General features: G+C 39.6%; 1 protein-coding gene across 2 annotated transcripts in view; it reads left to right on the forward strand.

Moving 5' to 3' along the window:
* Positions 1-9,611: 9,611 nt before the first annotated feature.
* zbtb20 (zinc finger and BTB domain containing 20) overlaps positions 9,612-14,171 on the forward strand; it is a 45,030-nt gene continuing 40,470 nt past the window's right edge. For both annotated transcript variants that reach the window (XM_047378816.1, XM_047378817.1), the window contains exon 1: positions 9,612-9,826. The gene's annotated coding sequence lies outside the window, so the exon portion shown is untranslated. The remainder of the gene's footprint in view (positions 9,827-14,171) is intronic.

Here is a 14,171-nt window from a genome sequence, read left to right on the forward strand (position 1 = left end):
TTTTAGGGCATGGCTCCACCAGCTTTGCACATCAAAAGAATAAAGCTTTTGTCCATTTTCTTGCAACGGAAGCCCTGTCAGATTGGATGGAGAGCATCTGTGAATCTTGAAAGACCTAAAGAATGACCCCACCACCATCTACAAAAAACAAATTACAGATTATCTTCAAAAACTAAATAAAGAAAATGTCATTGACCGTGTATTTTAACGCAGTCTGTACCCTGGAGAAGCCATAACATGGACTCCCTAAGATACACAAGGAACGGACACCACTCAGACCCATCATCAGTAGCATTAACTCAGTCGCGTACAACATTGCCAAACACCTCACCCCCATTTTATTTCCACTGGTAGGTAACAGTCCTCATCATACACAGAACTTCTGAAAAAAATCTGGCACTTGAAACTAGCACCAGTGGATACCATGGTTTATTTGAAATCTCACTTTTCAACTGCATTTCCACCTCGGGGGCTGTGGAGACCTTGCGGACAGAACTGGAGCTGGATGGATCTCTAAGCCAGTCAGTCAGTCATTTTCTACCGCTTATTCCATAGTGGGTGGCAGGGGAGCTGGTGCCAGCATCTCTATGGGCGAGAGGCAGGGTACACCCTGGACAAGTCACCAGTCCATCGCAGGGCAACACACAAACAACCATGCACACACTCATTCATACACCTAAGGGCAATTTAGAGTGACCAATTAACCTAACAGGCATGTCTTTGGACTGTGGGAGGAAGCTGAAGTACCCAGTGAGAACCCACACATGCACGGGGAGAACATGCAAACTCCATGCAGAAAGACCCCCGGTTGGGAATTGAACCCAGGACCTTCTTGCTGCAAGGCAACAGTGCTAACAACTGCGCGCACGGTGGATCTCTAAGCCAGAGGACTAAATTGACACGTCACCAAATATGTGCTCTACTAGACCTCTGCCTTTCCCCCGCCTGTTTTAAGTACAGAGACCATTTTTACAGGCAGAAAGATGCATGTGCAGTGAGGTATCCGGTATCACCCATCATGGCAAACCTCACCATGGAGGAGGTAGAGAACTGAGTGCTCAGCCACTACAGAGGAATAACACCAAGCCACTGTTTCATAAACGTGGACAACACCTGGGTGAAACTTTGAGTCCAAGAAGTGGAAGCTTTCCCTTTACACATCAACTCAGCGGATAATCACATCAAATTTGCAAGAGAGGATAGTAAAGACAAGATGCTGCCTTTTTTGGGCTGTGGGATGCACGTCAAGGAAGCTGGACGTCTTAACAACACAGACCAGTATCTACTCTTTGACTCACACCACCATCTGGAACACAAACTCTACAGCAATGTGCAGAAAGAATCCCTTCCAGGGCTGAACCCAAACATTAGAGGATAATACTGTGATGAAAGCCCTCTAAGCATGTTGATACCCAGACTGGGTTTTTAAAACCTTCGGACAAAGACCGGTCCATGCCGAACCCAGGACCTTCTTGCTACAAGCAACAGTGCTACCCACTGCGCCACCGTGCAGCCCTGGTAGGAAATGTTCCAAGGCCTGCTTATTTAATAACTCTGTTAAACCTGTGCTTTAGTCAATTACATGAGTCATTAGTCATTTATGCTTTTTACAAGGTAGTTCTCTACAAGTGTTTGGGTAACACAAGTCACGTCAGGTAACCATACAAACTTCATTTTAATAAGATACAAATTATGTAAACAGTCTCATATCATGACTGTAACAGTTTCTAAAATACTCTCCCATCTGTTTTAAACATCTTGAATTATAAGTTTTTTAGTTTGTGTTTATTTTATTTCTGGGTATAATATGTATTTGTAGTGAAATCAGGTGAATATTCGGCATTATGCAGTTTTTCTTAAAGTTTTTTGTTTTTTTTTACAAAAAAACCACAAGTTTTTGCATGGCTCTCTATTTCGTGTTTGTTATACATCCTAAACTTTCAACCGGTTATCTATGGTGTCACATTTGTAGAAAGTCACAGCTCAGCCCTCCAGTCAGACATACTGACTCCTATAATAGACAAGATGTCAAAACCTGCAAAATTTGTTTATGCCAATCTTGATCTGAATTTTATCTTTGTTTCTAAGGAAGGGTCCAGTATACCTTTTTTTGTAAATCACAAATATTCAGCATTCCACTAAGGAAGTTTTTGCATCCATTCAACCTGATGTAGCAGAGCAGCAAACACTGAATTCAAGGATTTCATGTTTGGGACTAGTGAGAAATTTCAATCTCACAAACTAAAGTGACCCACATTATTAATGCAATTAAATAAATATTATTCTGAGTAAATCTGTAGTTCTTAAAGTTCCTTTCAGGAATATATTTATGTTGAGAAGTCTTTTCCCTGGATTGTTTGAAAAACCAGAGCAAATTCTAGTGTTCAGTCCCGTGCTATAAATCCATCAGTGATGTTTACATTCATCCCTCACCTTTAAGACTGAAAGCTGCTGCTAACACGTTGCTTTCTAAACACGGTCAATTCCTTGAATCTACTGCCTGTCAAGCACCCAGCATGCCTGCATGCATCCATGTCAAGCATTATAGTACTTAACACAACTTTTATGTCTCTCTGACTCCCATAACTTTATATTTATTTTTCACGTAGCAAAGATTTCATTTGTTTCTTCTAACATATAGGGGTATTATAACTATTGCTCCTTTAACCATAAAATGTGTCTCTTCTATATCTCTTCTATCTTCATGTCTCGGTTCAGTCAAACAGCTGTTTGCTCTCTTGTCAGACAGACAAGACCAAACTGTCACATAAAGGTACAGAGTTGAAAAGAAATACGAATTAGAAGAGAAAGCATACGTTTTTTTCAGACATCTGAAAAGTGTGTGTTCATATTCATCTTCTTCTCTCATACTCATAAAAAACAGCAGTTGCCTCTACAAAAGAGTCAATTAGTACATAGAGTCTATTAATTCAATATAATTGTTGTACAACTATTTTATGAAGGCGATTATAAGCAATGATAGAGAACATTTAGTAAATACACAAAATAATGAGGGTTTTAATACCACAGCAAGTCCCTAGCCCTGAGACATGCACGCGCCTAAATTTTGCAAACTGACTCCTAAACCTGACAGGCCAGACGAAAGGAATCTACATAGATGAGGGGCAGAACAATACATTATTGCAATATGATGAAGAGGCACCGTATCAGCGGGATGTGAGCAAGTGCTTCTACCCTTTCCCACAACCGTTATTGAGTTTTTTCTTCCTTTTTTTGTCCATCAGATAGAAGGTATCGATGAAGTAAGTCTGTTCAGGATGTATAGGATGTATGGTAAACCCTCTTAAGTTCTAGCTTTTAAAAAGACCATCTGTCATAAAGGGCAGGTTGTCGTTAATAATTGAATAAGGACATAAGGAGTATGATGTCAGATGCTGGGGAAAAGCTGACAAGTTGCTCATGATAATTGAATATGGATATAAGGAGAAACCAGGAAAGCATTTTTTTTTAACAAAGGATGAAAAAGACCATCTGTCCTGCAGTAAGGAGGGAGGATGTCAGCATTTCCTGAGATTATTAAGAGTTTGATGTTAGATGCTGGGGAAAAGTTGAAAAGATTGCCTTCTTATAGTTTTTTAAAAGAGTATTTTTGTTCTATTTATATGAAAAATGTGGGGCTGTACGGTGGCGCAGTTGGTAGCACTGTTGCTTTGCAGCAAGAAGGTCCTGGGTTTGACTTCAGGCCAGGGGTCTTTCTGCATGGAGTTTGCATGGTCTTAGGTGTGTGAATGAGTGTGTGAATGGTTGTTTGTGTGTTATCCTGTGATGGACTGGCGACCTGTCCAGGGTGTACCCTGCCTCCCGCCCATAGACTGCTGGAGATAGGCACCAGCTTCCCCGCGACCCACTATGGAAGAAGAGGTATAGAAAATGACTGACTGAAAAATGTATGTTGTTACAAGAAGGTCAGGGGTTTTCAATCCAATTTAGGTCTGAGCTTTAATTCTGCAATCTGTTGTAGCTTTCGCTGTAAATGTAGCGTCATTTGGCTGCTGGTAGGTGAACATCCAGCCTAGTATTAAGTATTCTGCAGGTATACTTTTAAGATTGCCTCCATCCATCTTCCCATCAACTCTGACCTGCTCTTTTGCCTGCTCAAGAACCATAGCTCCACAGGCATGATGTCACCACATGCATGTTTCACTGTGGGGATGGTGCCCTCAGAGTGATGTGCACAGCTAGTTATCCACCACACATGTTAATCTGACTACAGGGCCTTCTTTAACATGTCTACAGTGTTCCCTACACCACTTGTAGCTAAATGGAAAGTAGACTCTTTGTTGTTTCCTTTCAGTTATGGATTTCTTCTTATCACTATTCCATAAAGGCACAATGAGCTGTGAATCTCTTCAGCTTCTCCAGAGTTAACATGGCTTCTTCTCTGATAAATGCTCTCTCTGGCTTGCTTATAACTTTAGTTAGGCGGTCAGGTCTTGGTAAATTTGCAGTTGTGCCGTACTCTTTCCTTCTTAAATGCCGGATATTGGATAACCTTTTGTCACTTTGTCAACTCTGCTTTTAACCTATTCACCACTTCATCTCTGACATGTGTGCTGAGTTCCTTGGTCTCCTTGTGAGTCATCTTGAATCACTATCGTGGGTTTGAGCTGCCAATATTGAGGTGTGTCTGGCTTATTCATCTGTGGATTGATCTGTCTGGATTTCCGAGTAGCCTTGCGCAATAAAGTAAATACAAATTCAATTTGATATGTTCTTGAGATGACCCAGAACATTCATGTCATGTGCCGTGATTGAGAAAAGTTGGGAGAAATTGTTAAAACTTGAGATGAACTTGTTTAGTCACTGAAAGAGCATGGAGGCCATGAATTCATTGCATGTTCAACAACAACCAGAGCCAGTATACCAGGCATATAAGAAAAAGAGGTAGGAAATGCACAGTGTTTTATTATATTTAGCAAAACAAAATGAAACATGATTCAGATATGTTTGAAAGGCTGGAGAAATGGAGGGCATGAACACATTCCTCATGATGAAAGAAAACACTGAAATGAAAAGCTGCTGCTTTCACCCTTCTTTACTTTCAGGTGGGTTTAAAATAAAACAGGCGCTGTAAAAGAAATAACATATTAATTGCACATTCTCAAATCAGTTTGCACATTATCAGTCACCTTATTGCTCATTATGTCTTGTCTATAGACTTTCTACAAAATGAATAATCTGTGGGTCATTCATTTTGAGCAATGCAATAAAAAAAACAAGAAACACAAGGACGAGGCCTCCGCGTGCACTTGTACGCCATGTATTTTATCTAATTTACAGAAGCACCGGGAATATCGATGCTCTCCATGTCAGACAGTGAGAGTTTTTAGTTCCAAATCGTGCATAAATCCAAATGGTCAAACAGAAAGAGACGGATGTTCATAGTGGATTTGAGCAAGGAATCAATTTAACAAAGAAACCTGTGTGCAACTTGATGTTCCTGTGTATAAAAACATCGCAGGGCTCATTTGCAAGAGAGGAAATCAATTCAAAGCTTCTATTTGAATAGAGAAGCAAAATAACGAAGAAGGAACCAAAGAAAAACATGGTCATAAAATTGGGTCTCAGTGCTGCCCTCTATTGGTCACATGGAATGTAAAAAAACGTGTAAAACATGATGTTCAAGAAGAGGGTTGGTTATTTTTGCTAGATTGATATTAATCTTGAAAACATATAAAAGAGTTGTTCCTCTAAAATTAATGTAACAGTGCAAGTGGAAAAAGGTGAAATTGAAGTGGAAAATATGTTTTGTAGTTTTCTTTTATAAAATAAGAATTCATTTACTCTGTAACTGTAAAGCTGCTCCTTAGTAATGACAAAGTAATGACAAAAAGCAAGAAGGACCAGATAAATTTCCTTTAGTTCACAGCCTTGATAAAGATTATGGTCCATTTTACTGCTAACTTACTTTTTAAATGTTGCTGCATTCCAAAATGACATAAGGTCATGCATTTCAAAATTAATTTCAGTTGCTATAATGTCACCAAAACATGCAGCAGTTCCAAAACAACTCCCTTGTTTATGTTTTAACATGACAAATAAAGCTTTTGTTAACATTGAACATGCAAAGGTTAAAATATGCACACAAAAAAAAGTCTATTGTTTTGCATTGAGCATGATAAAGGTTTATACAGACTGTGCTCGTTGTCTTTTTTTAACCCCACTTTTTCCAGCTAGAAATAGGTCGAGTTTACACATTTGAAAGCATAATTATTTTACCTCATCTATTTTCCTTTTTGCATCTCAAGAATAAGGAAGTGACACTGTTGTTCTGGCTGTTCATGTCGGGAAAGCTTTGGTAAGATAAGGTTATTATAGTTTTACAGTAGCGTAGTTCATATTTTTGCTAACTGAGTTACAAAATTGAAAGAAAAAAAAAAGAAAAGAAAACTGACTCATGTATCAAAAAAATATGCTTGGCATCATAGGGTTAACCCTATAAACCCAAATGTAGAATTTTTGCTACAATACTTCAACATCTTTTAAAAATGTTAGCACTTTCTTCAAACAGCCTGGAGCAAATATGTTGCTAAATATATTTTATACATTCAGTCTTTATATGCCTACAAGAGCTTAATGTATCAGTTATGAACAAAAACCAACCAATGTTTCAAAAAATTAGTCTGAGTCTGACAGATCAAACTGTTTAGCCTTATTTTATTGTGCTGTTACTGTTTTTAGGATATTTATTGTTTTATCTGTTTGGTGTTTTACTTGTGCAGCACTTTGGTCAACTATGTCTTGTTTTTTAATATGATATAGCCTATAAATAAACATGGTATCATATGTATTTTTACAACCTATTCCTCCCATAGTACTTTACTCAAGCCACTGCTGTATTGAGTAAATAGGTTTCTGAACATATCTTACAAACTCTGTAAAAATACTAAACGCATGGAAAAAAGATGTAACATAGTTTTAGTGAAAATGCTTTTTATGTCAATGTTCATAAATAATATGCATATGCTTTGCTTATTATAACTGTATGACTGGGAAATACTTATGTATCAGTAATTATATAAAACAAATTGAGAAAACAAAGCAATGTTTTCAGTTCGCTTCTTAAAAATAGAACGTTTCTAAACACTATTACTCGTTTAAGGATTTTAACAGTTTTTCCAGATCTGTTCATTCGTTCATAAAATAATATTTTAAATTTACTCAGTCACTAAAGTGAAAAAAATAAAGAATGATTTTTTTTTTTTTTTTTAAAGCTGACATCACACACAGGCATACTGTGTTATACCCGTACTTAATTATCTAACAGGTTTGTTCATTCCAGAAATATTAATGGCCCTCTTTCCTTTATTTTTTCCAAGCAATCTCTAATCTCTAGTCACAATCTCCAGTCCGGTAAATGCATGCAATGCAAGCTTGGCACACACCAACTATTTGATGAAGCCATGCACAGGCTGCCGGTTGAGCCGGTAAATCAGGCGCCATTGAAACGCGGATGTGCCCATCTCTGCATGTCCTGTAGCCGATCCCGAAAATGAATTCCGACGGTTAATTGATATTAAAAACAACTGCGGGTCCGTGTAGGCCCAGGTGATTTATTGAAGGATTTCAAACTATCGCATTAAGGCCGGGTGGCGGTGTTCCTGGTTAATGTAGGTCAAAGCTGTGACGGAGGGGGGTGTCCTCCGTTGAACCCGCGGTAAATTAAACCTCCAAGCAGGCCTGCAGATGGCGCGCACAGTCAAGAGAGGGTCCCGGGTGCTCACCACGGCGTGTGCACTCAGAGCGATATCCCGCACGTTGCTGAGAGATGGCGATGGGCTGAAGCGACACCTCTTTCTCCTCTTGTACAGCTGGAGAGCTTTGCAAAGCAAAGTTCAAGAGGGCAGCTTTTCTTGGAGGCAGCTCAGGTCCCGAATGGTTGATCTGGCTCGGTGGAGCGTTAACCTTTGTGACCTCTTTGAGAGTAAAAAACAAAACAAACAAAAAACACGATTCAAATCCGTCACTGTTTAGTACATCATATTATTTGTGTTTTATTCAAAGTATTTTCCCCTCTTCGTGGTTGATTATTCAGACCTGGGCAACACACACACACCTGTCACTGTCTAGACAGGGAGGGGGGCATTAAGGCGGAGGGGATCCCACATGACCCGACACTACTTTTTTTTTTTTTTCTTACACCACCCAGAATATATCTCAAAGCTACTTGAAAATGACGGCACAAAACAAAAAGAGAGGGGAAAACACACGAATCTACCAAATCTGATTGGCCGCTTGTGAACCGACACCATTTTTTCTACCCCCGGCTCGCAAACACGAGGTCAGCTCGGGACGTTAAAAAATAAATAAATGAGAAAATAGAAATGCGTAGAAAGTAGATGACACGAGTAGACAATCTAGCTTGTTGTGCGCCAGCGGAGGATTGACGTGCGCCGCCGCCCAATCAGCGCCCGTAAACCAGCTGACTTGCTGTACAGGCACCGGCTGCGTCCAATGAGAAGTTCAGACGAATGATAAACGTAGAGGCGACAATTCCCTCCTTGTTCCCTTTTGATCCAGATTTTAAGAGTTCATTCACATTTGTGAAGCAAAATCAGTCAGTAAATTAAATATATAATTTAATCAAAGGGGGTATTTATAGGTTAAAATATCCTTTTACACACTGATTCGAATTTATATAAATAGATGTGCTGCTTGTAGGTAAAAGGAACTTGAATTAGTGGAGTACTATCTCTACAACTCCCCACCACCTCCCACAGAGAGCCATAATGGTCCCACCGTGATTCCCCTTCGCCCTTCGATTGGGGCGCTGTAATAATGACGGCTTTCTGCTCCAACAGAAGACGGTGAGCTGCGCTTCCAATGGCAGCTTCAAGTGAAAAGGCGTGCCTGCCCATAGACATAGGACTATAGACGCCGCATCAGCGTCCGTGTCGTACGTCAGCATCACCTCCATATTGTGAGTGGCGTTTCTTCTGGAGCATCTCGACAGAAGCTGAGCAACACAGCTATGTTTTAAAGGCCTTAGGTCAAACATTGTGGCTGTTTGCTCTGTGTCAACAGATAAATGAAAAAAATAACATGACAAAATATGCAACACATTTCTAACCCTTAAATTGTTTCTTTATTTTGTTTTTTTTTTTTTTTTTAACAATAAAAGCAATAAGAGGGTACTGGTCATTTTGCTCCTTTTGCTATTTTGTGCCTTTGTAATTTTATCATTTAATCTGCTAGTGCTGTCTGCTGCGGGGTGTTTTGTACCAACAATGCATAAATTAGTACCCACCTCTTAAGCATTTGTTAACCGCATTCATTATATCAGACAGTTCCCTTCGGTCTGCCTAAATCTTCAGATTTACTCCCGCCACCTATGTTCATTTCCAATGTGAACATAGGTGTGAACGATCAATTTAACTTAAATGTGCATAAATTTTAGTGTCTCCTTCACGTGGAAATCACTGTTGGAGCGCCTCCTCGCCACTCGCAATATGGCGGACGCGCTGACGTCTCGTTTCTACAGGACAACGAAGCCTATGGGGCGTCTACCCTTGTATGTCTATGTGCCTGCCCATACACCGCCCCCTTCCCCTCCACCGCCACCATCACCACCCCTCAAAGTACTCGATGTATAGTTAAAAAATGGGAGGGCACACTTGAACCGAGCTCTTCTATGAAGGTAGGCTGCAGCGTGTGTTTATTGATGAGATGAAAAGAAGATGGAAGTGAGAAATGAAACAAAGTAAAGGAACATACTGAGAAAGAAGAAAAGCAAAGTAAACACGTTTCGTCGGGGGGAAAAAGAGGGAAACTGTCGCCACTTTTTTGAACGAGCTTCGAAGTGCAGGTAAGAAATTTGAGGAAAAAGTAGAAAAGGGGAATTTGTCTTTCGGGTACAACGGCTCGTAGGGTATTTTATTTAGGGGAAAGGCATGTTACAGAATAAAACCCTGATGGGTGAGTTTAAGGGAGTACACGCGTGAAATGCAGCGGACTTCCATGTAGTTAGAGCTGGCATTACTAACCAAATAAAACAGACTGTACGTAACATAAACTTAATGATTATCGCGCACCTTTAATAAAACCACTGTAAGTAAAACGCCATTAATAGGAGTCGCCTGTACATCGAGTTTTATGTTCGGACTACCAAAATGCGTGACGCAAGTTTCCCATCTGTCATTTTCGTTCGAGCCCCCTTCCTTTTACTTTCAAACTGTCATGTGGGGACACTTGCAAAGAGTCCTGCTCCGGTCAAAGTGGGTCCACAGGTCGGCTTTTCTCTCCCATCAGCGATGCTGGCTCACATTTTACACACTGAGAGAGCCCCGGAACAACTGGAGGAAGCCAGCCCTACGTGCGCATTTTGGCTTTTAGGTCAGTTATTTGAGGCAGCTTTCTTTTTATTACTCCACGTTACTCCAGATATATATCGCACCTTTGGCTGAACTCATCGGCCTTATTTAACGTATCGTCTGACACTCAGATGTGTGTAGGGTGTATTTTTAATGAATTCTTATCATTAAAGTGATGCATTCAGGCGACTGGATGGAATTTGGATAGGAGAAGCAGGGCTATTATTGGGTCTCATGGTGCAGCAATAGTGAATTTGGGTGCCATGTTTATATATAAAAAAAGAATGAACACTTATGGCTGCGGTTTCGGCTTTTTTTCCCCTTGAAAGATAAATATTTCAACGCATGGCTTTCAATTCAGATGTGCTGTCCTGTGTAATTAAAGTTGCAGGAGTACCTTTTACATTTTATAAGCGAAATATTCATGCGTACAACTCGTGATTCCTTTGCCCTACATCTGCAGCTCATCACGGCGCTCTTAGATAAAGTTAAAAACATAATTTAGCGTTTGCACGCTAAGGAAAATAAATAAATAATAATAAAAAATAAAAATAAAAAAACTAGGGTACGCTTTAAAAATGCATCGAGAGGGTCACGGGGAGTTTACCCCGAGCAACATGTCAGCCTTGCTCATCTTTATCGTTGCTTGAGCGTGCGTGCACGTGTGAGGCGAGCAGATGTTGTCCCAAAGCGCTCGGCTTTGTCAGATAAAGAGGGAATACAGCATGTTCTCGCTACAATAGGCTGCATGCACATCATTCTTGTGTGTTCTGAATTGTAGCTGAGGAGAAGTTGAACGCAAGTTATTCATTTTTTCTTTTTAAACCGACACTTGCATGCTTTGGTCATTTTGGTTTCTCATGGTTTGGGGTTTTAAATGCGCAGATGTGCACCTGTGTGTAGGTTTGTACAACGCGATTGTACGTTCAGCGCATTTTTTTTTTTTTTTTTCCCTCGCTACTTTGTTGTGATCACTCCCTCTCTCCGCCTTCATTCACAATGTGGCTCCACAACGTAAACGGGTTGCAGTCCTATAGGATTTGCTCGTCGCAATCGCAGACTTCTCTCTGGATCATTTATTTTCTGAATGGACGCGCTGAGCATGCTGCACGGCGCAGCTGACATGAAGACAGTTGTAAATCTGTCCCTTGACTTAAAGCCTATAGATTTGATTATATCGATGTATGCATGTGGGTTAGTTGAGAGAATAACACCGTATGTGGGTTGAAATTCCTCCTACACCATTGTTTAGTGTATCATTTAAAGAGTTGAAGGATCATTGTCTGGTCTGTAAATAAGCTCTTGCCATCGTGACTTAATGCCAGACACTCAACAAAGAGGTGTACAGTAGCTGCTGGACCACAGTCAGCCATTACGGGCTTTGGGAGTGTTTGTATTGAGTATCAGGTGCCCCGTTTCATCCCAGTTTGGTTAATGTGTATTTATATTAGGGATGCACCAATCAGGCTTTTCCTGGTCGATTCTGAATTTAGGTTTTCTTTGAGGTCTGGCAGATTTAATTATTTTTTAAATTATTTAAGGACTGTAATTCATTAAAGGCAAACATGCAATGCATATTCTTTGATAGATGTTGTAGTTTGAGTCAAACGGAAAATTGTATATATATATATATATATATATGTGTGTGTGTGTGTGACGCACACACGACTGAAAAGTTCGGACACGTTCTCATTCAGTGGTTCGTCTTTACTTTTATTCCTATCTGTGGGAACTCCTTCAAGAATATTGGAAAACCATTGAGGTGACTGCCTCATGAAACTGACTGAGGGAATGCTTGGAGAAGGCAAAGCAGTAATCAAAGCAAAGAGAGGCCATTTTGAAGAATCTGAAGGATAAAATATATTTTGAGTTATCAAATTTTTTTGTTTGCTACACCGTTCTATACACATTTTACATACAAAATAGAAGTTTAAAGAAGTTTCAGTGTTTTAACGAATCAATGATTACAGAAGAATAATCCAATTCTGGGTTTGACCAGTCTAGATATTTTAGTTGTTTAACTAGAAATGACCAAAGATTCCTTGAAAGACTGTGAAATAACCCCTTAGTTTAGAATCAACTCTATCAACAACCTATGATCCACAGCCATAATTTCTTACTGTGCTTAAACCATGTGCACCATAAGGGCCTCCAGTCTTTATTGATAGGAAATCTAATTGGAAGTGTCCCTTTTTTAAAATGAATTATTTGAGTTGCCCCATGGCAGAACGGTGCCCTGTGTGGGGAGCCGTATTGCAGATATCAAATGCAACCATAAAAGCGTATGTACCTGATTTTTATCAAAATTCTTTATTAAACTCAAAAAACTGCATCAGTTTACATGCATACATCACATTTTTCTTTCTTTGATCATTGATCACAGCTGATCATTGGAGATTGCAATCTTTGGCTTATTGACTGGCGCATCTTTAATTTCTATCCTTATATTCCATTCTGACATTTAAATTCACCTTGTATGAGCTGTTGCCCTTTGCCCTCTTTCAAGTGTCACAGTGTAAAAGACCTATCCCCGACTAATGAATATTTAAGAGTGTGTCTCCAGATGAAGGAAAGCCATTATAACATGAAGAAGACCCATGCAGAGGAAACCGTACACCTACAAACAGGAGGAGGGTGGGGATGTGGTGATCAGTCAATCCACACCCAGCAATCAATCCCACTTTTCCATTTTGGCTTCAAATATTTCTTCCCTTGTCACCCTCGTTTCTTATTTTACAATTCATTGTTGACCAAGAAACTGTCATAAAGTGTTAACAGGCCATTTTAGTTTGGAAATGCCTTTGGCTAATATTTGTCACGCTTTCACACATTTCTCCCACCTGATCATTTGGATTTTGCTCAATTAGAAGAAAACAAAACGTGTGACAGTATACAGATAATAAAGTGCTTTTTGAAAGAGAGGACAGAAAACAATCATCTTGTACTGTACTTGCTCGCAGATGGCTGATCAGCGTTCCAAACTATTTTTTAAGTGCTGTTAAAGAGGCACTGTTGCCCAAACAGACGAGATAGAAACGTCACTCGGAAGCCTCAGCAAAGCTGGATATCTGGCTGTTGGTTTACTTACAATATTCAGTCACTCTCCTTAGGCTTTTACCTGATTATACCAGTGGCATAGTTTATTTTCTCTTTCAAAACCAAATTTTGGTCTTGCGTTATTACAACACATGGTGGAAACAATTGGAGATGACAGAGTCGCACAAAATATAATAAACTGGTGGAAATCTACATCTACACTTTGCTGTAAACTGTACCATGCCCTGATGATGTTTTAATAAAAATGTTAATCAAATCACTAATTTAACGTTTTCAGACTAATCGAAAACTAATTCAGGAATTCCTTTTTTTTTCTAGTTAGGTCATTTTTACCAATGTGTGAAATAAAATAAAAAAAGACTTGCACTTGAATCCATTATTGCACTTTGTCTCGCACAGTTGAACATATTTGGCAGCCATTTTGGGAATGCAGTCGAGATCCATCGATATAACGAGCCTCTTTGTGGATGGTATCCAGAATGTTAGTGCTTGTAATCAACTGGCCCGTTTATTTTTCTGGCAGAGTTCATCCTTCTAGATTTTTTTTTTCCTTTAAATGACTGGTCTGAACAATGTTCCTCTTCGGAGCAAACGGTGCATTTGTTAAGATTGCCCACTGAGGCTGTTTTCAGGTGCAACGCAGTAAAGTTAGGATGTCTTAAATTAACCACAGAGCCTTAAGCCTTTAATAGACTTTACAGATTTATTTTTTGTGGATGAAAATCGCAGAAAGTTTCTCACTTGGTTTTTCTTGGAAAGACAAATGTACAGGTAGTGTTCTAA

Source organism: Girardinichthys multiradiatus, chromosome 11 (assembly GCF_021462225.1).
Source record: "Girardinichthys multiradiatus isolate DD_20200921_A chromosome 11, DD_fGirMul_XY1, whole genome shotgun sequence".
Lineage (NCBI taxonomy): Eukaryota > Metazoa > Chordata > Actinopteri > Cyprinodontiformes > Goodeidae > Girardinichthys > Girardinichthys multiradiatus.